This window comes from Equus asinus, chromosome 22 (assembly GCF_041296235.1).
Source record: "Equus asinus isolate D_3611 breed Donkey chromosome 22, EquAss-T2T_v2, whole genome shotgun sequence".
NCBI classification, from domain to species: Eukaryota; Metazoa; Chordata; class Mammalia; order Perissodactyla; family Equidae; genus Equus; species Equus asinus.
The window spans coordinates 40,319,194-40,344,763 of NC_091811.1; the positions used below are offsets into that span (position 1 = coordinate 40,319,194).

At 38.8% G+C, this 25,570-nt stretch overlaps 1 long non-coding RNA gene across 2 annotated transcripts in view; it reads left to right on the forward strand.

Moving 5' to 3' along the window:
* Positions 1-210: 210 nt before the first annotated feature.
* LOC139041505 (uncharacterized) overlaps positions 211-25,570 on the forward strand; it is a 64,099-nt gene continuing 38,739 nt past the window's right edge. Inside the window, exons 1-3 of one of the 2 annotated variants that reach the window (XR_011496782.1) lie at positions 211-2,153; positions 20,935-21,151; positions 21,250-21,346. This is a non-coding gene — a long non-coding RNA (uncharacterized lncRNA). The remainder of the gene's footprint in view (positions 2,154-20,934; positions 21,152-21,249; positions 21,347-25,570) is intronic. The other variant, XR_011496783.1, reaches the window with a different exon arrangement.

Sequence of the window (25,570 nt, forward strand, 5' to 3'; positions counted from 1 at the left end):
ACTATTTATATTGATAAATATAAATATCTGATACATAAATATATATTATATATAATATGTAAATATATTGTATATAATATATAAATACAAAATACAAATTGATAAATATAAATATCAATAAATTTATATTAATAAATATGAACATGGTAAATATTGATAAATATATTTTTAAAAGAAATATATAAATAAAAGTTCATTGGAGTCCTCAATAATTTTTAGAGTGCAAATGTGTCCTGAGCCCACAACGTTTGAGAACTTCTGCTAAAATATTTGCTTCTTTGTTTAATGGTAAAACTTCCCCATCTACAGTAAATGATAGATTTCTGGTCAAGTTTTCTTCCATTCCGTGAAATGAGGTTAGACTCTTCCATCACATTATTTTACTACCGATTCTGTCTTTAACTATTTGCAGTGAAATCTTTTACATCTAGTTTTGTGTTTATTCAGAAGCCTTAAATAATTGCATAGAGTGATACAGTTATTTATTATTAGAAAATGTTTGTTAATGAACCATATGCCTTTTATCCTTTAAATTATAAATGGCATTACCAGTTTTTTCTCTTTTTTCTTTATATTCCCAAAATTTATATATTAGTGAAACCTGTGGGGGGTGGGGAATGTCTCTTCTCTCTGCAGTTGCTAGTTATTAGAATAAAGGTGATTTGAGTTATTTCTAATTCAGACGCTGTATTTGCTTGGGTTCCACAGAAGAAGATCCTGAGGAAAGGATTTGAAAACAAGTAATTTCTTTGGGAAGTGATTCTAGGAAACACTGGTGGGGAGATGGAGAAGTGAGACAAGGATGGAAAGGAAGGCAGCTAAGGAAAGGGTGAGTTATCAAGCCAGCTACCACTGTGAGCAGCTGGGGCTCAGTCCTGTTGGGGAACTCTGGGAATCAGTGTCGAAAGCATCTCTCCCAGTCATCCCACGAGAGGGTTGAGGGAGCTGGGTTATTTATACACCAACCAGTTTTAATCATTGGTTATGGACTACTGGGGAAATGTTTAAATTCAGGCCACCAGAGAAAACTCTCAGACAGTTGGAAATCAGCCAAATATACACTACAGAATTAGGAATATGAATGGGGGCACCGACAGTGGCAGCTAAAAACACAATGCAAAACTTTTCATCATAAACACTATTATTTTCTATGTTTTGGAAGATTTAGATAATTGGTGTCAACCTATTTTATTGGAGAAGGTAAGGGTTGTTGAAGAAGACTTGAGGTGGTCCAGATGGCAGCTTAGACTTGATGGTGTAGAAATAAACAAAGACCACCCAAATGAGAACAAGCAAAGGTTGGTTATTCAGAGCTTGCTATAGCAAGGGAGACAGCCACCATCACTTGCGTTTTACTGGAGACTTTAGGCAGGCAGAGGAGTGGGAAAGCTTTATGGTGGAAAAAGGGAAGGCTTCAGATGTGTCCTGATTGGAGGTTGTTGGCTGGAGAAGCTGGTAGCGGGATAACTAGAAATGGAACATCCCATGTGATTGGTTAGAGCAGCATATTTGCCTTTCTCTGGCTGGTTCCTAGTCAGAAGCCTGGGCAACAATTAGGAAAGCTGACAGTTGTTGACCAAAGCCTGGACATCAGGGTGTACCTGAAGCCTTCCCTTTTTTCCACTGTAAAGCTTTCCCACTCCTCTGTCGACCTTTAAGTCTTTGCCAAACACAAGTGATGGTGGCTACCTCCCTTGCTGTAGTGAGCTCCAAATGGCTTTTTCCTGTCTTCATTTGATTGGTCTTTGTTTATTTCCGCGGACCAAACTATTTTTATTCTCACCTCCATGCTCCTATATTATATTTTCTTTGTGCCAGCCATATTAAACTTCTCACTTTCCGCATATAAACACACCAGCCTCTGGCATGTAGGAGCTGCCTGCCTTTGCTCTGGTCTCCTCTATCTAGACATTCCTTTTACTGCTTCTCCAGCTGATGGAACAAATCCTACTCATTCTGCTCCACAGCCCAGCTCAAATATCACCTCATCTGTGAAGCATTTCCTAACCCTGCCAGGGAGAGTTAATTGAACCCCACTTCTGAGATCCTATTACATGTTACACATGCTGTTAGCATAACTTTTCAAACTGTATTATAGCCATAGTTTTTCAGGCAGTGTCTGTATCCCCTGAGAAAGTGGGAACCCTTTTACGGTAGGGCACGTTCGTTTACCTCTTTCTATTGCTCTTAACACTTAACAAAATGCTCAGTGAATGTTTGTGAAATGAAGTTGACTTAAATTCTTACTCCAAACCTCTTTTTTGCTGTATTCTGTAAAACCAAAGGTAAAGGAGAGGATTGATTGTTGTCTAATCAATTTTACTGGCTAAACAGTTACCTTGAGCCTCAAAATATATGCTTTGTTTAATTTTTAACCTATCTCATTTGAAAGCATGTTCAAGCTCAACAAATCTATCCTTGCCATCTTCACCTCTTTCAAGGTCATTTTTCTTTTAAAAAGAATACTTCTGGTTTGTGAGTATTTTCTCCCAATTTGTAGGTTTCCTTTTCATTTTCTTGATTGTTTCCTTTGCTGTGCAGAAACTTTTTAGTTTGATGCAATCCTGCTTGTTTATTTTTGCTTTTATTGCCCATGCTTTTGGTGTCAAATACGAAAAACTATTGCCAAGACCAATGTCAAGGAGCTCCTCCCCCGTATTTTCTTCCAGGAGTTTTACAGATTCACGTATTATGTTTACGTTTTTAGTCCGTTTTGAGTTGATTTCCATGTACACTGTGAGATAAGGGCCCAATTTCTTTCTTTTGCATGTGGCTATCCAGTTTTCCCAACACCATTTATTGAAGAGACTAACCGTTCCCCGTTGTGTATTATTGGTGACTTTGTCAAAAATTAGCTGAGGTGTATGCGTGTGTGGGTTTAATTCTGGGCTCTCTATTCTGTTCCATTGTTCTATGTGCCTGTTTTTTTGCCACTACCACCTGTTTTGATTACTATAGCTTTGTAATATAGTTTAAAGTCAGGAAATGTGATGTCACCAGCTTTGTTCTTCTTGCTCAAGATTGCTTTGGCTATTTGGAATCTTTTGTAGTTCCATATAAATTTTAGAATTATTTTTTCTAATTCTGTGAAAAATACCATTGGAATTTTGATGGGGATTACATTGAATCTGTAGATTGTTTTGGGTAGAATGAACATCTGATAAGGGGTTAATTTCCAAAATGTATAAGAAACTCATGCAACTCAACAGCAAAAAACCAAATAACTCAATTAAAAAATGTGCAGATGTGGGTATCTACCCAAACAATTTGAAATCAACAATCCAAAATAACATATGCACCCCTATGTTTATTGCAGCGCTATTTACAATAGCCAGCACATAGAAGCAATCCAAGTGCCCATCAACTGATGATTGGATAAAGAAGATGTGGTATATATATATACACACACACACACACACACACACACACACAATGGAATACTACTCAGCCAGAAAAAAAGAGAAAATTGTCCCATTTGCAATAACATGGAAGGACCTAGAGGGAATTATGCTAAGTGAAATAATCCAGTCTGAGAAAGATAAACACCAGATGATTTCACTCATATGTGGAATACAGACAAATACATGGACAAAGAAAACAGTTCAGTGGTTCCCAGGATAAGGGAAGTGGGGGTGGGCACAGGGGGTGAAGGGGAGCACTTATGTAGTGACAGTCAAGAAATAATGTACAACTGAAATCTCACATTGATGTAAACTATTATGAACTCAAAAAAAAAAAAAAAAAAAAAAAGAAGAGGAACAAAGATGGTAAAAAAAGAAAAAAAGGGCAGATGACCTGAGCAGACATTTTTCTAGAGAAGACATGCAAATGGCCAACAGGTACATGAAAAGGTGCTCAACATTACTAATAAGTTCTGGAGACCTAACGTAAAGCATGGTGACTACAGTTAATAGTAATGTATTGTATACTTGACATTTGCTAAGAGAGTAGATCTTAAGTGTTCTCACCACATACAAAAAAAAAAAGGTAACTATGTGAAATAATGGGTATGTTAATTACTTTGATAGTGGTGATCATTTCACAATATATATATATATCAAAACATCATGTTGTACACCTTCAATATATACAATTTTATTTGTCAAGAATACCTCAGTAAAGCTGGGGAAAAAGAGAAGTAAGCACAGAGTAAAATATAACTAAACCATTAAGTTTAATTAAGGCATAATTAATGAAAATACTACTGGTTAAAAAAAACAAAGTGAATAATATTTTTATAGATGGGACATCCCAATATAATAAGCATATAAATTTCCTCCCCACACACAAAAGAATACTTCTGAAAATCAGCTACCTTCTTTTTCATGACTGAGGTATTATAGAAGAAATTGTTAGAGATGCCAAAGGGAGAGGTAAACATTTTGAGAATCACTCAGTATTAATACCAGGAATGGAGGCAGAAACAACACCCCGGGTATTTGGCTCACCATCACACCAATATTGTTTAAATGTATGTTAAACATTTGTCTGGAGGAGATATATTACTTAGAGAGCCCAAACTCACTCATCCAAACAGATAGCTCATAGTTACCAAATCTTTGTACCTTAGAGACTAGTTATGGTCATTTAAGTAGGACCCTTGGGGGATCTTATCACCCTGCCACCTCAAGCGGTTCAATGAAGATCCCTTCTAACCACACGAGGATATCCATTTTCCATTATATCACCAGGTCCTTAGACATTTGCTTTAGACAGCCACTGCTCACCCTTCTCCCTTTTTTAAAAACATATTTAAACAAAATGTTGTGATTAATAGATTTGTTAAAATAAGCTGGGATGAGTTTGACAGTCTTGCGCTCTGCACTTCTAGCTTCTGTCGTGGTCTCATTTGGCAGCCTGCGAGGCCCATGTGCCATGAGCAGGGCTCTCCTTTCAATGGGAAAGACAATCTGTCTTCCTCTTCCTAGTGCTTGCCAGACATTACCTAACCAATACCTCCCTCTTCAAGGACTGTGGGCTGAGGCAGAGTGCTTGCTATTACATTAAGTGTGCTCCAACACTGGTGGCCAGGGACAGTTAACTCTGTCCAGTGGCGGTGGGAGAAGGGTTGAATGCTGCTGCTGTTGACCACTTGATACATCTGCCAGTTGTGTCATAGCCCATGGTCCCATGCTAGAGCTGCACAGAGCCTCCAGGCCACCTAATTATGGGTGAGTTGTAAGTGGAGGACATAGGCTGAGCAGTCCCGCCACACTGTGTACAGAGGATGGTCTGGCCACTCTTGCTTTAGTGGTTTTACTATGTATTGTGTAATATATATATGTATTATGCATATACAGACATATGTGTATATGTGATTTAAGAAAAATTTAAAATACTAAGGTGTATGAGGAAGCTATTCTGGTTTAAACTTGATTTGGCCTGAATTTTATTTTAACCGGAGCGGCCTGACTTTCGGCCTGACATACATACATTGTACAGCTGCTGTAACTCACTACCCTGAAGTAAAGAATGTACTCTTTGCAGATAAGGATAAATGCCTTCCTCCCTCTGACACCAAAACCAGGACTCCTTTGAAAGATGTTTTCCTTCCTATGACAGCAGGGTCATGTTGACCTGCTGTGTATGTGCCGATCTAAGTTGGCAATCTAAACATAATTATTAGGAACAGTAAACTAAATAGATGTGAGAAAGATAAATGTTTTGGGGTGAACTTTTAGCAATAATTGTGTGTTATAGTATATGTACTTCAAAACCTTTTGATTACTTGAAACCTTAGAGTTTTGCTAAATTAAGTTAAATGATAAAAATTTAGTGAGTATCTAGGTCATTTCCACATAGGATAAAATATTAGAGTTAATTACTAAACATAGATTTATCTACCTTTGTCTCCTTATTTCAGAGAAACTGGAAAAATACTTGAGTTTATTAATAAACACATTTTGTGCTATGCTGAAAAATTTTACTTGAAAAAACACATGTTTCTAGACAGTATTTGTGGATCTGCCAAGCCACAGGATACTAATGTAAAAGAATTTTTAAAAAACCCTGTATACAAGAAAAGTCAGATTATGTTTTCAGTAAAGAAAGTATAAGGAATGGAGATATTTTTTTTGTTAAGAAAGGTGAATTTGTCCTAAAGTACCAGGAAGGAGGGAAGACATGGGACTAATTCTGAATGTAAAAAGGAAAGTTATAGAGCATTTATGGAAGAAGTACCCTGAGGAAAGAGTTTTGTGCATAGGTAAGTTAGCTAAGATTGAAATAAATGAATTTTAATATCAAAAGTAAGCTGGTGCAAAAATGAGAATTTGGTTTTCTTTCTCTTAAAAGGATAATTTTCTTGGACTTTTAGTCTACTCTTAAAGAGCATAAAGAGATTACGAAAGGGGGCCGGCCCGGTGGCGCAGCGGTTAAGTTCGCACGTTCCGCTTCTCGGCGGCCCGGGGTTCGCTGGTTCGGATCCCAGGTGCGGACATGGCACTGCTTGGCAGCCATGCTGTGGTAGGCGTCCCACGTATAAACTAGAGGAAGATGGGCACGGATGTTAGCTCAGAGCCAGGCTTCCTCAGCAAAAAGAGGAGGACTGGCAGTAGTTAGCTGAGGGCTAATCTTCCTCCAAAAAAAAAAAAAAAAAAGAGATTACGAAAGGTTTTGACTTTACCTATGAGTAGCCTACCAAAAAAGTAGTGATTTTATTATTTTATTTTTTTAAATTGAGGTAATAATAGTTTACAACATTGTGAAATTTCTATTGTACATTAGTTTTTGTCCATCACCATATAAAGGTGGTCCCCTTCACCTTTTGTGCCCACCCCCCAACCCCCTTCCCCTTGGTAATCACCAAACTGTTCTCTTTGTTCGAGTGTTTATCTTCCACAAACGAGTGAAATCATATGGTGTTTGTCTTTCTCTGTCTGGCTTATTTTGCTTAACGTAATACCCTCAAGGTCCATCCATGTTGTTGCGAATGGGATGGTTTTGTCTTTTTTTATGGCTGAGTAGTATTCCATTGTATATATACACCACATCTTCTTTATCCAGTCATCAGTTGATGCACAATTGAGTTGCTTCCACATCTTGGCTATTGTGAATAATGCTGCAGTGAACATAGGAGTGCATAAGTCTCTTTGTATTGTTGATTTCAAGTTCTTTGAATAAATACCCAGTAGTGGGAAAGCTGTTTCATATGGTATTTCTATTTTTAACTTTCTGAGAAATCTCCATAATGTTTTCCATAGTGGCTGCATCAGTTTGCATTCCTACCAGCAGTGTGTGAGCGTTCCTTTTTCTCCACAACCTCTCCAACGTTTGTTATTTTTTGTCTTGGTGATTATAGCCATTCTAATGGATGTAAGGTGATATCTGAGTATAGTTTTGATTTGCATTTCCCTGATAATTAGTGATGTTGAGCATCTTTTCATATGCCTACTGGCCATCTATATATTTTCTTTGGAAAAATGTCTGTTCATATCATCTGCCCACTTTTTGATTGGGTTTTATTTTTTTGGTAGTTCAGCTGTGTGAGTTCTTTATATATTATGGAGATTAACCCCTTCTCAGATATATGATTTGCAAATATTCTCTTCCAGTTGGTGGGTTGTCTTTCTGTTTTGATCCTGGTTGATTTTATATTTTGTCAAAATTAATTTCCTGTATTGTTTTTACCAATTCTTTAATCACAAGAGCTAAGGTTTTTCTTACAACTATTTTTTTTTTGTGTTTGCCTGAAAATCTTTAATTGTCACCATGGTTAAACAGATAGCTAAGCATTGTTTCACAGTGACCTATGATCCTATTCGATATTTTAGATAATCCTTTTGATATTTTTTACAAACTTTCCAAAATTCAAATCAAAATAAAGTCTTTCTTTTGTCCTAAAAGTACCTTTGAGAATTTCCAGTGGATCCCTGGGACTTCTCAAAGATTTGTTCTCTCTTGCTATAAAGAGGGAGATACTAAACTAATTATGTTTATTTGGTATGTTAATTGCATGAGGGGCATTGTCAAATAAATGATGATAAATCTTCTTAGGTTACATTGCATGAGTAAAACTTGTTAATATAAGTTTTCTAAAAATTATATAATATTCCTAAAAATCTGATATGTCCTGGTGTAATTCTAGTCATTATCTTAAAAAGTGTGTCATAGAAATAACCAAATTCCCTTGTCAATTACACTATAATGTTAAGTCTTTGTTATCTATAGATAGTTGTTGTTTTACTCTGATGCTTTTGCAAATATGTTTCATCTTCAGAAAGATTCATGGAAAGGACTCTAACACTTACTCTAGAATACAGGTTTTTGATGAACTTTCAGATCATAAAACTGAACTGAGGGGGCTGATCCTGTGGCCAAGTGGTTAAGTTTGCCTGCTCTGTTTCAGGGGCCCAGGGTTTGGACAGTTCGGATCCTGGCTGTGGACCTAGCACTGCTCAACAAGCCATGCTGAGGCAGCATCCCACATAGCACAATGAGAAGGACCTACAACTAGAATATACAACTATGTACTTGGGGGCTTTGGGGAGAAGAAAAAATAATAATAATAAAGGAAAAACTGAACTGGGTAAGAAATTACAGAACTCTACCAGAGAAACTGATGGCTTCATAAAACTGCTAACAAAAGATCAAGGTCAAATATGAATTACATAGTTCTACATGAACCAAGGAGGATACTTTGACATTTTGTTTTCCAGATTTAAAGAAATCTTTTCTTTTAAACTATCAACAATTTTGTAAGATATACCTTTATGAACAAAGATGAAACATTTGCTTCTTCTCCCTACCTGACCCCTCAGGAATTCAGAAACTCTCAGTGAATATTCTTGTTTTCACTTATATAAATAATCAGGCCCAGTTTTTAATATAAGCAAATTAGTTTTACTGTGATTACCTTTGGTAAAAAATGACGGTAATTATGTTACACCTTCATAGATGTTGGATTATAGTCTTGTTAATTGTCTTTGAGGTTTTGTTATATACCTGTAGACTGGATTGCCTTGGCCCCCTTTGGAAAACATGAACTGACTCCACATGGGATGGTCACTGGCACATCAGTGTCTATTGGTACCCAACCTTCTGCTGATCCCTTATTGTTTTATGCTAGTATGACCTTCTTCTGTAAGTCTCTAATGTCTTGTACTCAAGTCCATTATCAACAGGATAAAGAAGCTTTCCTAGATTCCAGTTTAAAGGATTCTGTTGGTCACAGTCTAGAGACTGGTGACTTCATATATTGGAAAAGTTATCAATTAAAGAACTCTCTCTAGTCTCTCTGGGAGAGATCATATCAGGTATTTTTAACCAACCCATGCGCAGCTAAATTTTGAGGCCTTGATTCATGGATACATGTTTCTCATCTAAAAAATACTTCAGATCCTACTCCTAAATCGATTGCTGAACCTGTCACCAGGATTTGATTGAAACTAACCGAAACCATCCTCGGCTTGGCTCAAATAAAACTCTACCATTGAATAGTTATTGATTATTTGCATCAACATATGTATTGTGTAAATGTACAAGCATTTATTTATTAGGCTGTATGTTAAATTTCCCCCATAATCTTCAGCAAGAAGAAGCTTTCAAAAAGTTCTTATAAAATGAAAAAATTAAGGCCGAATTTTGGTTTCTTAAGAAAGTTAATCATGAACGTATAAATTACACAAATTATTTATCAACATTTACCATGGCCAGTGGCTGCTATAGTAATGTCACTGACTATATGAAAAGTAGAAGACTCAAATTTGCTGATGGAAAATCAGCAGCTACTTCTGATATTAGTAGTTCCTGTAAGAAGACTGTGCCCAAAGATGCCTGTGTAACACGTGCAGATGCGCAGGTGTCCGTCTATGAAGCGCGACCTCTCATCTAGATCAAATGATGGCTCTTCTAAGTTAATTTTGTTCACTTTCAAGTCTGAATTTTCTTATGCATGTGTGAAAAGTAAAATGACATCTGTTAATGTATTGTCTCTCTTAGCAGAAAGAGAACTTTGCAGCCAGTTCAATAATGCTCATTTTATATTGGTGTCATTGAAGATTTAAGTTAATTCCAATAATAATTTGGCTTTATTTTCATCCAATTTATGGAACTAAGTTAAGTTTTTAGAAGCTCAGTCTGTCAAAGGTGAAACATCTAACTTCATTGTGAATACTATTGTAGTTTCAGTTCAAGAATTCAGCTCTGAGGGGCTGGCCCAGTGGCAAAGTGGTTAAGTTTGTGTGCTCCACGTTGGTGACCCAGGATTCACAGTTTCCAACCCTGGGCACAGACCTACACCCTGCTCATCAAGCCATGCTGTGGTGGCATCCCACATACAAAATAGAGGAAGATTGGCACAGATGTTAGCTCAGTGACAATCTTTCTCAAGAAAAAAAGAGGAAGACTGGCAACAGATGTTAGCTCAGGGCCAATCTTCCTCACACACACAAAAAAATCAGCATTGAAGTAAAATGATTTGGTTTTCACTTGAAGAGGAATAAAATTTGCCACCCCAAAATGAGTCTCTTTAACATGAGGCTATTTTAGCCTGATTATTTTTAGGAAACAAAAGACTCAGAAAGTTTTTCTTGTTACCTACTCTCTAACTGTCTAGAAGAATTCAGATTAAAAAACCTGTTCCAGCAAAAAAATAATAATAATAAAGTCTATTTTAAAAAGTAAAAAAAACCCAAAAACCTGTTCCAGGAAGGGAGCTAGCACCATAGCATAATATGGACTAGGTGGTAGACAGGGAGCATCTAGCAAAATCTGTTTCTTATCTTAGACTCCCGTCTGTGCCTCTGTGGTTTCTGTGAGGCCCGTGTACATTTCTTTGCTCTCTTTCATGTAGCTGTGAGTTGCCTTTTTTCCCCTGGAAGTTTGAGACTCTCCCCGCCCCCACCATCCTCTTGTGTCATTAGCTGAGGATGTTTGTTAAGGTGAGGGCCTCAGCCATTTTGGTGAGTTTTCCTGGGTCTCTTATCTTATGAACCTTCTGTTCGATTTTCTCCTGTTAATCTGTCTCACATCAATTTAATTTTTTAGAACAGGCAGAAGAACCCAGAAGGATACCTAGGGAAGGGTAAGGGAAACTAGAGAAAATTTTTCCTCCCTGCACACTGATAGTAGAAATGTAAATGTTAAGAGAGTACAGCTTAATGGTAAAACAATGTTCTTATTAAATTAAGAAACCCGTGGATCAGACATGTTCTTGGAATTGGTTGAGATGCACACATAATTCATAGTTGTTTTAAAAGCTGCAATAATCTACCAAGGGCAATGGAAGCTATGACTGTAAAAATTACAAAATTTTTTATATAACAGATTAATTAAAGTACAAAATTTTGGTGAAGCTAATTTGAATTCAAATAAGAACTATTATTAATTTAAATTTTTAAATATCTGAGCCTCACAAGAGCAAGTGTCCTATAATGGCATTGAACCTTTTGGTTATGGTTAGTCCTGTTTGAGTGCATTGTGTTAAACTGAGATAGAAACAGGGGCCGGCCTGGTGGTATAGTGGTTAAGTTTGTTCACTCTGCTTTGGCAGCCCGGAGTTTGCAGTCTGGACCCCAGGTGTGGACCTAGCACCGCTCATCAAGCCAGGCTGTGGCTGCATCCCATGTACAAAGTAGAGGAAGACTGGCACAGATGTTAGCTCAGGGTCAATCTTCCTCACAAGAAAGAAAAAAAGAGTGAGACAGAAACTGTTAATCAGAAAATTTAAGAAATGGAGCGCCAAAAGAAATTCAGATTCCAAAGCTTTTAGCAAATTTTAATTATTGAATACAAAATTTACAAATAGGAAGATATTGAAATTTATCCCTACAAAAGCAAGGAAAAGCTGAGAGATTTTAACAGCAAGGGCAATTAGATTTAATTTTGAAATTCTATGATTTTGACTTAAAATACTTTGACTTCTAAGATAGGCTTTTAATATAGCTCCTTTCAGTTGGATAAATGTATATTCTGCACCAAATAGAATGGAATTGAGAAGGCCTATGGTTTTGCAACATCCTAATTTGTGGAAACAATCAAAACAATTATAAACAGAGATCACTTATTTGATATGTTTAGCTCCATAAAAATATTGGCCAGAGAAGGGTAGTCTAAATGGGGTCAAACAGACAGGACCTGTGAAAAATTTTGGGCTCAAAAACTTATACATTTCAATATGAGAAAAAAATGGAATCCAGAATACCCTCCATTTAGCATAATTTGCTCTGAAATTATTTAGCATAATTGCTCCACATACCTCAGCACCAGCTCTAGAAAGAAGGATAAAAAATATCAGCAATTTCAAATTCATTAACCCTGAAATATAACTTGGAAGATTTCAGGCAATTTTATTAAAAAGCTTAAAAAATAATTTTATTCCAAAAAGATGCCAGTGATATGATATTGACTTGGATAAGCTTAAGAAAGTGATTAAGGGCAAAGGACCTGAATAAACATTTTTCCAAAGAAGACAAACAAATGACTAACAGGTACAGGAAAAGATGCTCAACATCACCAATCCTCAGGAAGAGTGAATCAACACCACGATGAGAGATCACCTCACCCATGTTAGAGTGGCTGTTATCAAAAAGACAACAGATGACGTGTATTGACGAAGATGTGGAGAAAAGGGAACACTTGTACACTGTTGGTGAAATGTAAATTGATGCAGCCATTATGGAAAACAGTATGGAGGTTCCTCAAAAAATTAAAAATAATACTACCATATGATCCGACAATCCCACCTCTGGGTATATATCTAAAGGAAATGAAATCAAGATCTGAAAGAAATATCTGTACTCCCATGTTCATTGCAGCATTATTCACAGTAGCCAAGATATGGAAACAACCTAAGTGCCCATTGATGGATGAATGGATAAAGATGTAGTATGTATACATATCTACAATGGAATATTATTCAGGCATGAGAAAGAAATCCTGCCATTTGCAACAACATAGATGAATCTAGAGGACACTATGCTAAGGGAAATCAGCCAGACAAAGACAAATACTACACGATCTCACTTATATGTGGAATCTTTAAAAATAAAAAAAGTTGAACTGACAGAAACAGAGTAGAATGGGTAGGGTGGGGGTGGGGTGGGCGGGAAGGGGAGAGGCAGGAGGTGAGGGAGATGGGGAGAGGCTGGTCAGAGAGTATAAGCCTTCAGTTATGAGATGAACAAGCTCTGGAAATCTAATGTGCAGCCTGGTGACTAGAGTAAATAATCCTTTGTTTTGTGTTTGAAATTTGCCGAGAGTAGACCCTAAGCGTTCTCACCACCACCACCACAACCACAACAAAAGACAACTAAGTGAGGTGATGGATATGTTAATGTGATAATAGTAATCATTTCACGAAGCATATGATTGTCAAAGCATCACATTTTACACTTTATTTAATTAATTAATTAACTTATTTTTAAAGATTGGCACCTGAGCTAACACCTGTTGCCAATCTTCTTTTTTTTTTCCTTCTTCTCCTCAAAGCCCCCCAGTACGTAGTTGTGTATTCTAGTTGTAGGTCCTTCTGGCTCTGCTATGTGGGATGCCACCTCAGCATGGCCTGATGAGCGGTGCTAGGTCCACACCCAGAATCCAAACTGGCAAAAACCTGGGCTGCAGAAGCAGAGAGCACAAACTTAACCACTCGGCCATGGGGCTGGCCCTTACACTTAAAACATGTCAATTATACTTCAATAAAGCTGAAGAAAAAGAGAAGCTGATTAAGTTATGTGAATATGTACCTAAAATAATCATTTTGCTTATATTATTTTTTAATATTTGTATAAGCAACATAAAGATTTTAAATTTTGCTTTAATATATGCAGATTAATGTTTTTTTATTTTCTTAGAATATTATTTCAAAAATGGTTTGGAGTTAAATTATTTTATAGATCCATCAAAATAATGAAATCAAATTCTTGGTCAATAAAATATTTCGAAAAATTATATAATTATGATTTTTGGCACCTCCTTTTAATCTTAAAATTGTAGTGTTTGCAAGATAATGTAAATCTGTGGGAACCTCCCCTGCTCACAGATTCGTGCTCTGGGGCTCTGCCTAACTGGCCCTCTACTCTACCTGGCTCAGGATAAAACACTGCAAAGAACATGGACAAATACATTACATCACAAGTTATTAAAAGAAGGCATCTTCCAAGGGAGGAGCAGGGAGGGTGAGAAAGGAGGGAGGACGAGCGGGAGCCGGCACTATTGCAGTATCAATTTCATAAAGGAATCCCAAGCTACCCCCTCCCCAGGTCATTCCTAGGCCACCCACAACATGCTGCGCTAAATCAGAGTGTACCCCGCCTTCTAGTAAATCTGTGAATATTGCGTCTTTCCTCAATTTAGTAGAAATCACTTTTAACTTTTGAAATTTTACTGTATCTTGTGACTTCTACCGAGTAGTTGTCATTCAAACACGTTAGCACAAACAGTAGGGTAGCCCAGGGGTCCACCAAGGGGTCTTCCCTGGCGTTCTAACCAAGAAGGCCATAATCTAGAAGGGACCACTGCAAAGCTTGAGTTCTCTTTACTTCTGAAAGCCCAGAGGCTTTACAAACGATCAAAATGAGTATTAGGAATGGGTTTTTATGAATGCATTTAGTGATATTCAGGAAATGAGGATTTGCTGAAATATTTTAGAAATGCTTCCACGCTTGCATGAACAGGTTATAAGAACTCAGGGTTCTGGAAGCATATAGCCCTAAGGATGGCATCCACATCTTGAGCCCTAAACATTTTGCATCCAGCCATTCATTCAGAGGATTTGGGCTCCCTGAGCCTGACTCATCCTGAATAACTGAATGAACTTGTTAGGCTGGGTGTGCTCCAAGCACCTAAAGGGACAGATAGCGGGTCTTTGTCGAACTTAGAGAGCAGGGCTTCTGAACTGTTTTGTATCTGTTTGCAAATAAATGTCTGGATGCTACAGACTTGCTTTCACTGCAACCTGGTAGGGAAGGTGCAGGAGAGAGGCCAACCCTCCCCGGCTTCTAACTATGCGAGACGACTAATTCTGCCAAAAAGAACCTCATCGTTGGGCACCACCTGCCCCATAATCTGTTCCCATTTCATTTTTTCCAGGTTGCGGGGATCTAGACCAGTGGTTCCCACTGTGCAGTCACTAGGCTAGCGGCATCAGCTTCATCTAGGAACTTGTGAGAAGTGCAAATTCTCAAGACACACCTCAAATCTGCCACATCACAAGCTCTGGGGCTGTTTTAACAGTTTTCCAGGTGCTCCTTATGCATGAGTGTGTGAGAAGCACTGGGTCAGAGCACATTTTGCCATCTCTCTCTCTTTTCTCGGTTAGCCTCCCTTCTACTTCATTTACTCCATCAATTGTGCCTTATCTGAGACTCTTCACCTTGCTCACGTCTCTTAGCATTGTTTTGTTAAAGATTCTCCAGAAATCAAGACCTGTATGTAATTTTAATCAGAATTCCTCACTAATCATCTCCTCCAGAAAGACTTTGTATTAAGTTGATTTTATAAACAACATGGTTTCAGAAACTCATGTTCCTCTGTGGGGCAGCAGTGTGAGTGCAATGATTATCAGGCTCTGTTCTTTGGAACCCTGGGCATTTCTCTGAGTCCACTAAGGGGACACCTGAAGGTTGTGGAAGGAGGAATAAGGCTTCCTATCCTTGCCTTTGTCAAAGCCTGTGCTTTTTGAGCACTTACTCTGAGCCAGGCACAGTTCTGATCACTTCACATTCTAAGGTGTTCATTTAGGGGGTGTTCTGCCCACCTTTCCCATGAGAGAAGCTGTGTTCTCATCTGTTTTACTTACTGGGCTGCAGCATAAGCTTTCCTTTTAGGAAAGAGGATCAAAGCTAAAGAGAAAACAAGTTGCAGTCTTTACTCACTAAGTTCTCCAGTCCTAGAAGGCACAGGTTCTTTCGTATCCCAAGCTTTCCCAAGTTCTTCCCTCTTTCTGAGGCTTCTTCCCCAAACAACCATAGCAGGCTCTTTCTCATCCTTTGGTTTTCTACTTAAAAGTTACCTTTTCTTTTCTTCTTTTTTTTTTGCTGAGGAAGACTTGCCCTGAGCTAATATCTTTGCCATCTTCCTCTATTTTATATGTGGGACACCTGACACAGCATGGCTTGATAAGCATTGCGTAGGTCCATGCCCTGGATCTGAACCTGTAAATCCTGGGCCACTGAAATGGAGTGCACAAACTTAACCACTACGCCACCGGGCTGGCCCCCAAAATTAACTTTTCTAAGAGAATTTTCTTAACCACCCAACCTGTATCAGGCAGTCCTCCTTTGTTCTCTCTCAGAGTACCCTGTTATTTTTTCTTTGTGGCATTGAATGCAATTTGTTATATATTTTCCTTGTTCAATTTTTGTGGTCTGTCCCTCCACCATACTATAAGATTGGCAATGGCTAGGACCTTATCTGTGTTTTTCCTTTTGTCTGTCCAGCTCCTAATGGTGTCTGGCACAAAGTTGGTGCTTAATAAATGTCTGGTGAATCAATGACTGAAGTATAATAAGGCAGTTTGAGTTCTGATAAGAAATTTTTACATATTAAAGTATATAGGGAAGCCATTCTGGTTTATACCTGATTCTGCCTGAACTTTCTGTGAACTAAAGAAGCCTGACCTGTCAAACACACACTGTACCCCTGCTCTAACCATTAGAGTAAAGGATGTCTTCAATCACTACCCTACAGTAAAGAATGTGCTCTTTGAAGATAAAAATTAGCGCCTCCCTTCTTGTGATGCCAGATGAATCTCCCATCCCATGGCACCAGGGTCATGTTGACCCGCTGTGTACATGCTAAGATGTAAACAAAATATCTCCTTGAAACTTTGAGGAAAAAAAATTGATGTATGTTCTTTGTTCTGAAATGGTATAAACTGTGCCTAAAACCATGCTTCTGCAGAGAGCTTTCTTCCTTGGTGAAGACTGCACTTCTGGGCTAGTCCTCAGCTTGGCTCAAATAAAAAACTCTCTTCCATTATAGGTTGATTATTGATAATTGGCATCAACAGTTCTCATTCAGCCTCTTTCATTAACTAAAAGAGTTTCATCCTTAAACGAAGGTTGGATGAGGTGCTCTGGGAGAGGATTTCTGCTTCAGCATCAGATGGTCAAAATCAACTTCTTGTTGTTGTTGTTTTTAGTTAGGAAGATTGGCCCTGAGCTAACATCTGTTGCCCCATCCTCCTTTTTTTTTTTTCCCAAAAGCCCCCAAGTACATAGCTGTATATCCTAGTTGTCGGTCCTTCTAGTTCTTCTCTGTGGGGTGCTGCCTCATCATGGCTTGATGAGCGGTGCGTAGGTCTGCACCCAGGATTTGAACTGGCAAACCCCAGGCTGTTGAAGTGGAGTACATGAACTTAACTACTTGGCCAAGGGGCTGGCCCCCAAAATTAACTTTTAATTTAAAACCTGTCTGCTTCTGCTTCTGGTGAGCAGGTGCTTAGTATCATACCTTAGTTGCTCATTGTATAAGAGAAAGTGCTTATGTTAATTTCTTGAGTGAACAAGAATAGAGGTGTTAAAATCAAATACAAAATGGAGACCAGACTTGAAAATTTCCTGAACAGACAGCGCCAGTTAAGCCATGTAAGAGAAACCAATATAACTTATTCTGCAACATAAGCCAAACTTAACTGGTTTCTTGTAAATGCCTCTGAAAATCATAAACAAAACCTAAATTGTTTTCCAAAAGTGGCAGAAGAAGACCAATTTTAACCAATCCCCTGTCATTTGGAAAACCCCCAGTGCTATAACCAATCATTATAAACATTAAATAGCTTCCATGTTTTCACTATATAAGCCATCCTATAACGTGCTTCTGGGTTTCATGCCACTGCTGGTTTGAAGACTCTCAATTTGCAAACTGTGCTTCTATGCACAAGAAACTCTTACTAGATACGATTTTATTGATCTGGTTTTATTTTTTATAGTTTCTGGATTTTGACAGGGGCTACATGCCAATTTTACACTAGATTGGCCATAAGTATTAGAATCTGGACTCTCTCGAGTCATGCTGCACAAAACATTCATTGAAAGAGAAATGTAAAAAAGCTTTGATTTGGGTCAAGTAAAAACGGTTTTGGAAATGATGTGTATAGCTCACTTAAAATTAGTTAAGATTTATTTATTATCTTATTAAATTATATTTTTATTAACCTGATTGAAAAATGAGCAGAGGATCTGAATAGATGTTTTTCCAAAGACATATAAATGGCCAACAGGTACATGAAAAGATGCTCAGCATCACTAATCATCAGGGAAATGCAAATCAAAACCACAATGAGGGGCCAGCCCCATGGCCGAGTGGTTATGCTCATGCACTCTGCTTCGGTGGCCTGGGGTTTTAGCAGTTCGGATCCTGGGCGCAGACCTAGCACCACTCATCAAGCCACGCTGAGGTGGTATCACATATAGCACAACCAGAAGGACCTACAACTACAATACAACTATGTACTGGGGGGATTTGGGGAGAAGAAGAAAAGAAAAAAGATTGACAACAGATATTAGCTAAGGTGTCATCTTTTAAAAAAAGCCACAATGAAATATCATCTCACACATGTTAGAATAGCTATCATTAAGAAGACAAGAGATGACAAGTGTGGGCAAGGAGATGGAGAAAAAGGAACCCTTGTGCACTGTTGATGGGAATGTAAATTGGTGCAGCCACTATGGAGAACAATATAGAGGTTCCCCCCAAAATTAAAAACAGAGCCAGTGCTGATAGTCTAGTGGTTAGAATTCAGCACACTCCACTTCAGCATCCCGGATTCAGTTCCCAGTCACAGAACACCACCACTTGTCTGTCAGTAACCACGCTGGGGCAGCGGCTCACATAGAAGAACTGGAACTTACAACTATACACAACTAGGTACTGGGGCTCTGGGGGAAAAAAGGGAAGAAAAAGGAGGAAGATTGGCAACAGATGTTAGCTTAGGGCAAAATCTTCCCCTGCAAAAAAAAATAAATAAAAAAATAGAACTACCATGTGATCCAGCAAATCCCACTTTTGGGTCTATATCTGAAGGAAATGAAACAGGATCTTGAAGAGACATTGGCAATCCACGTTCATTGCAGCATTGTTTACAATAGCCGAGACATGAGAACAACCTAAGTGTCCATCAACGGTTGAATGGTAAAGAAGATGTGGTATATATATATAGACAATAGAATATTATTCAGCCATGAGAAAGAAGGAAATGCTACCATTTGCAACAATGTGGGTGAAACTTGAGGGCATTATGCTAAGTGAAATTAGCCAGATAGAGAAAGACAAAAACTGCATCATGTCACTTATATGTGGTATCTTAAAAAAAAGGCAAATTCACAGAAACAGAGAGTATAAAAGTGGTTGCCAGGGCTGGGGAGTGGGGGAAATAGGGAAAGGTTGGTAAAATGTACAAAACTTTCAGTTATAAGATTAATAAGGTCTGAGGATCTAATGTAAAATATGATGACTACAGTTGATAACACTGTACTCTATAATTAAAATTTGCTAAGAGAGTATAACTTAAACGTTCTCACCAAAAAAAAAGATAAATATGTGAGGTGATGATGTATTAATTGGAAATCCTTTCACAATTAAAAATAATAATAAAATGAATTAAGATTGTATCTACTGAACAAGAAAGAATGTGTATTATCACAAAAAATTGTAAAAACTTTTCTAGACTTTCACTCTGTAGAATTTTGTCTTGGAATTCAGGACGAGAAAATTCTTCTTTTTTTTATTTTTTCATTTCCGCCTTCTTGATGTGTAATTTACAGAAAATTTTTGTTTCAAATCATGTGTAGCTTTGTTCTGTTTTCTCTTTGGGTGTTTTAACGTACTCTAGATAATATTTCCATCAGCTGTCAGTAAGCTACAGATGTGGACACATCCTGCTTGGAACCCTCCTGGGAGTCACCCTTGTTACTGAACCAGGTTCGTTTTTGCCTGCTGCCCAGACAGCCAAACATCAAGACGACGAGACTGCAGCAGAGAGAGAGTTTGCTCACAAGGCAGCCACGTGAGGAAGCAAGAACATGAGCCTCAAATTTGCTTCCCCGAAAATAGGGACTCAGGGATATTTATGGGATACGGGCCAAGGTAGTCTGAAATGTGGAGAGAGGTGATTGGAGGTGAGGTCATTGATGATCTGTGCAAGCGTGGTCAGACTTCATGCCTCTTCATAGGACCCATGTTCACAAAATGGTGGTGTTAGCATGATCCGAGGGTGGAGTTTTTAGCCTCTTGACGTCAAAAGGTCGCCTATTGGACATCTGCATGGGCCCAGTTGATGAGTTGGTGGTCTCAACCCGCCTGAAGTGGACAAGGAGTGGTAATTCCTGAAAAACAGCTCGCACACCCGTTACCATGGTGACCCAGGCTCCAGGGAGATGTTATCTATAGGAGCCTAGTGGGAGTCAGATAGCATATTGCCTAAGCAGCACAGTTAACCATGGGTGGGTTAAACAGCTAAAAGCTATAATCAGTAATTGCATAAAGGAAAAAACTTTAGTTCTTAGCTACTTAATCATCAATGGCTAACTCCTTTCCAGTTTCACCCTCTTCTAGGCCCACTTAGGCAACTGCTATATGATTAGTGAGTCAAACTGAACTCAGGTCTTCCCTCCACACCCTTTGACTCCAGATAAATTGAGGAAGAATGGAGAGGAATGCCAACTACACTCACCACCACCTACTGTGTTCCGGACCATCCACTGTGCAGACTCTTGAGTAAAATTTAATAAAAATATATCCACGCCTAAATACTATTCACACACTTCTCCATCAGGGGGCGTGGAGTTAGCAGGGAGAACCCTGGTCAGAAAATATGAAGAACAAGTTTCCTGCTCTAAATTTATCACTAAATTGCTATGTGACCTCAAGCAAATCACTTTATGGTAATGGCATTAACTTTTTCTTATTCGTGAAAATAGTGGAGCTTGATTTAAGACGTTTTCTACAGACCCTTGAGATGATTTTTGTTTGTCCACATTTATCTATCTACAGAAACAAGATGGACATGATTTTTCCTTATTCCTTCCTGCCAACTTACTGGCCCACTTATTCCTTACTGGCCTACCAGAAGCGAGTGAAAGAGGCTGCTTGCCAGGAGGTGAGAGGAACCAGAGGACAGTGGTAATGCAATGCGTTTTGGGTTTCAAATACCAAAATTGGGACAGTGGAAAATTCCTCAACTGATTTGGATGACCAGTAATATCGACTGGTAGGTGAATTGAGGGGGGTGGGACTGGATCTCAAATCTTGGCCTGCTGATGTCTAAGACATTTAGTATTAACTGACTCCTTTTCCATTCCTTTCTAGTAACTACTGGGGATTTCTTAGAACAGTTCTCAAAGGAATACACCTTACATTATGACCCAGGACACAAACATACACAAATGTCTACAAACGTACATAAGTATGTTATTATTGCATTTTATTATGCAATAGAATTTTCTATTCTGTCATGTTTTGGTTTGTGTTTGTTTTTTAATGCTTGGCTTCCAACAGCCGTTTCAAAGCATTGTCTTGGGCTAGAGGGAGTAGGGTCAGCAGCTGTCTCCTTTAGTCTGGGGGTGTGGATTTTAGAACAGATGTTTGTTATTCGCTCCCAAGCTTCCTAGGCAATTTGCCAGTGTGGTTGTCCTGCTGTTGGTCTTTGAGTGTTTGGCCCATCTGTCCTGCATCTTGAGGAGAGTGGGGGTAGAAGTGGGAACAAGGAGAGAAAGCTCATTAAACATGGCCTCGTTCTAGGATTCAGAATGTGGTGGGTCTGCACTGAATTTCCCTGTCAGAGAGAGGATTCTTTAAAAGAAATTAGAATCTATGATTCCAAAATTCCTTAAAAAAAAAATTAAGCAATTCAGAAATGTAGTCATCTCCTGCTATATTTTTTTAATTTTATTTTTTACTGCTTTATATCAGTAATCTGTTACTGAAAATCAGTTGTTCTGCATGAACAACTCTTAGATTATTTATCTTAGAAAACTCATAATTGTAAATTATTTCTCTGCCCCGTTGAGATGTAAATCTTTTAAAAAGCCTCTTGTCAGTTTTACAACCCAGGAAAGTCTTTCTCAAGAACCTGGGAGCCATCTCTTTGAAATGTAATCAGCAGAGAGAGCGCCCTATCTCTCAGTGTCTGTGGGAGGCAGGAGCCGAATTCCAAATTGCCTTGCTCCGAATTCTAAGAGGACTTGCTCCAAGTTGCAAAACTCTCTCTTGTCATAAAGATATGAGAAATTTATTTTTCCTTTGGATAAAGCCAATTAGCAAACACAGATGGCCTATGACTTCCCCCTAATGTCCTCCAGTATTTTTCCGCTAGCTCATCCCAGCCCTTAGGAAGATCTACCCGCTCTGCTGATGTGCACTTGAGTTCAGGCTTAGTTCTGGCCTCTCTTCCCTATTGCAGTAGCCTTGGATAAAGTCTTCTTTGCCTATTTAGCTTTGTCTCATGCAGTTTTTGCTTTGACACCACAATGGTTCTGTACTGCATCCCTTTTGAGGACACTCAATTCCACAATTTTCAAACATTTTAACAGGGGCTCTACGTTAATTTTCTAGAGCTGCCATAACAAAGCACCACAAACTGAATGGCTTTAAAAAAAACCCAGAAATATATTCTCTCACAAATCTGGAGGCCGGAAGACCAAAATCAAACATGTGGACAGGCCATGCTCTTTCTGAAGGTTCTAGGAAAGAATCTGTTCCATGCCTTTTTCTTAGCTTCTTATGTTGCCAGTAATCCTTGGTGATGAATAAATGAAAAGCCATAGGATATACTGGAGTATGTGAGGAGGCCATTTGGTTTAAAACTAATTCAGCCTGACCTTGTTTTTCCAGAAAGGCCTGACATGGCCTGTTGAGCATGCATTGTACATCTGCTTTAAACATTGACAACATCCCAAAGCCAAGAACGATGCCCTTAAAGATAGGGATGTTGCCTCCCTCATATAAGCATATCTTTAAGGATAAGCATTTCTTCCCAGAAACTGAGGATTAATTCCTGACCTGCTTTAACTCATCTTGTGACCACTCACCTGCTGTGCTAGCAAAGCATCTCGTGACTGTTGTCAGAGATATGCCTGTCATATGTGATGTATGCTCTTTGTTCCAAGATGGCATGTAACCACTCTGCACACCCCACTTCTTTGGAGTGCCTCCTTCCTTAGGAAGGGAAGCCTCTGGGCTACAGTCCTCAAAGCTGGCTCATATAATAAACTCACCCCAATTTTGATTTTTGATTGATTATGGATTATTTGCATTAACATTGGTGTTCCTTGACTTGTAGATGCATCATTCCAATCACTGCCTCCATCATCACATGGCATTCTCCCTGTGTGTGTCTGTCTTCTTCTTATAAGGATGCCAGTCATATTGGGTCAAGGGCCCACACTACTTGAGTGTGACCTCATTTTTTTGTTTTAAGATTGGCACCTGAGCTAACAATGATGCCAATCTTTTTTTTTTTTCTGCTTTCTCTCCCCAAATCCCCCCAGTATATAATTGTTGTTGTTGTTGTTTTTGAGGAAGATTAGCCCTGAGCTAACATCTGCTGCCCATCCTCCTCTTCTTGCTGAAAAAGACTGGCCCTGAGCTAACATTGTGCCCATCTTCCTCTACTTTATATGTGGGACGCCTACCACAGCATGGCTTGCCAAGCAGTGCCATGTCTGCACAGGATCTGAACCAGCAAACCCCAGGCCACCAAAGCGGAACGTGCACACTTAACTGCTGTGCCACTGGGCTGGCCGATACAGTTGTATATTTTATTTAGTTGTGACTCCTTCTAGTTGAGGCATGTGGGACGCTGCCTCAACATGACCTGATGAGCGGTGCCATGTCTGCGCCCAGGATCCAAACTGGTGAAACCCTGGGCTGCCAAAGCGGAGTGTACGAACTTCACCACTCGGCCACGGGGCTGGCTCCGTCCTCATCTTAACTTACATCTTAATTATATCTGCGAAGACTCATTTTCCAAATAAGGTCACATTCACAGGTACCAGGAGCTAGGACTTCAGCATATCTTTTGGGGGGGACACAATGCAACCCATAACTGACTCTGAAGACCATCAGTAGTATTTGCAATGAAAGACTTTTCCTGCATTTCATTTTGTCAAAAATATTTTATTACGTTTAAAATGTAAATAGGAGATTTTTCTATATAAATGTTGGCTGGAAATGTTATATCGGGAGAGACATGTTTTATGAAGTTTGAGCATTAAAAATGAAAGAAAACCTCTTTTGGGAGGTGTTCCCAGGAGACATCCTGCAGGGTAGGTAGTCATCTGTCTGCCTGGATGGCAGGCTTAGATTCGGTGAGGGTGAAACTGCTTCAAAGTGTGTGTCAAAGACAAACCCCGACAAGTACAGAGATTGATTTTATTCCAGATCCAAAGATCAGAGCGCCTCCGAAGGGTGGATGGCCTTAGCCTCACATGGGGAGGGGTGAACAGGCTTTAGGTGGCGTGATTTCGAGTTGGGGTTGTTTTGCAAGCAGAAGTCTCAGTCAGGTAGCTAAACAGAAAATGTTTTTCTCTGTGGTTAGCTAGTTTCAGGGGAACAACTAGTTCTAATCTTAGCTAATCAATTATAACAAAGAATGGGAAGTTGGAGGATGTATGTCTGGTCTTGTCAGCAGGTTCAGGCAAAAGGGGAAAGATCTGTGATTGGCCTTGTCACAGGTAAACAGAGGAGTCATCCTCCAGAACTATGGGAGTCATGAGAAAGAGTAGACAGAGAGTTTTATCTAAGTCCAAAGGGTAGTTCTTTGAGTAAGCGCTTTCCTAGAACACAAAAGAATGGGGAGGTTTCAGAAAACAAAAGTTTTCTTTTTCTGCTTTCCAGAAGCACAGGGCTCAGGTAAAGTTCAGCATTGTCCACATTCCGGAGGAAGGACTGTGTCATCGCCTGCCTTTAGCTGTTTACAGTAACTCTCTTTAGAAGTGTTTTATTTATTCCTGCAAAATGGATACTACAGTTATGGGACGCCACTGCCACCAAGTGGTGGCACCCACTTAGTAACTGCCAAATCTCAGACTTGAAAAGAAACATCCTTTTTTCAGACGCCAGTGGGCTGTGTGTACCCCAGGAGTGTGCAAGAAAAACCACTGAGATGCAGGAAGAAAATACCAGAATTTTTACTTCATTTTATTTTTATTTAAAAAGCAAGCAAGAATTTAAACTTAGTACTGATATTTAATATACTATATTGCACTGGGTTTCCCACTCTGAATCTTTGTCACTTGTCACTTTCTTAGAGAAGAGAAGCTTCTTGTTGTGCTAACTTTCCTCTCTGAACCCCTTCAGAGTGTAGTAACATATTGTAGGTCACGAGCACCTGATTAAGTGCAGATAATATTATCCAGTCTCTACTAAACCTTACTTACACGATGGGCAAGTGGCTTTAAAAGACTCGTGCAGAGAAACTGCTCATCTAAAAATAACGCTAATGGTGCATGCACCAGCAACCAGGAATCCAGTGTGGCACTGACAAATATTCCTACAACAGTAGAAGCTCTTAGCTACTTGACAAGAAAAAGTAACAAAAATCCAGCATATTTTGCAAGAAGTTGGTCAAAACGTTGAAAATTGTCAACATAGTTTGAAATACTGATTTACTTTATTTTTGTTATGAGCC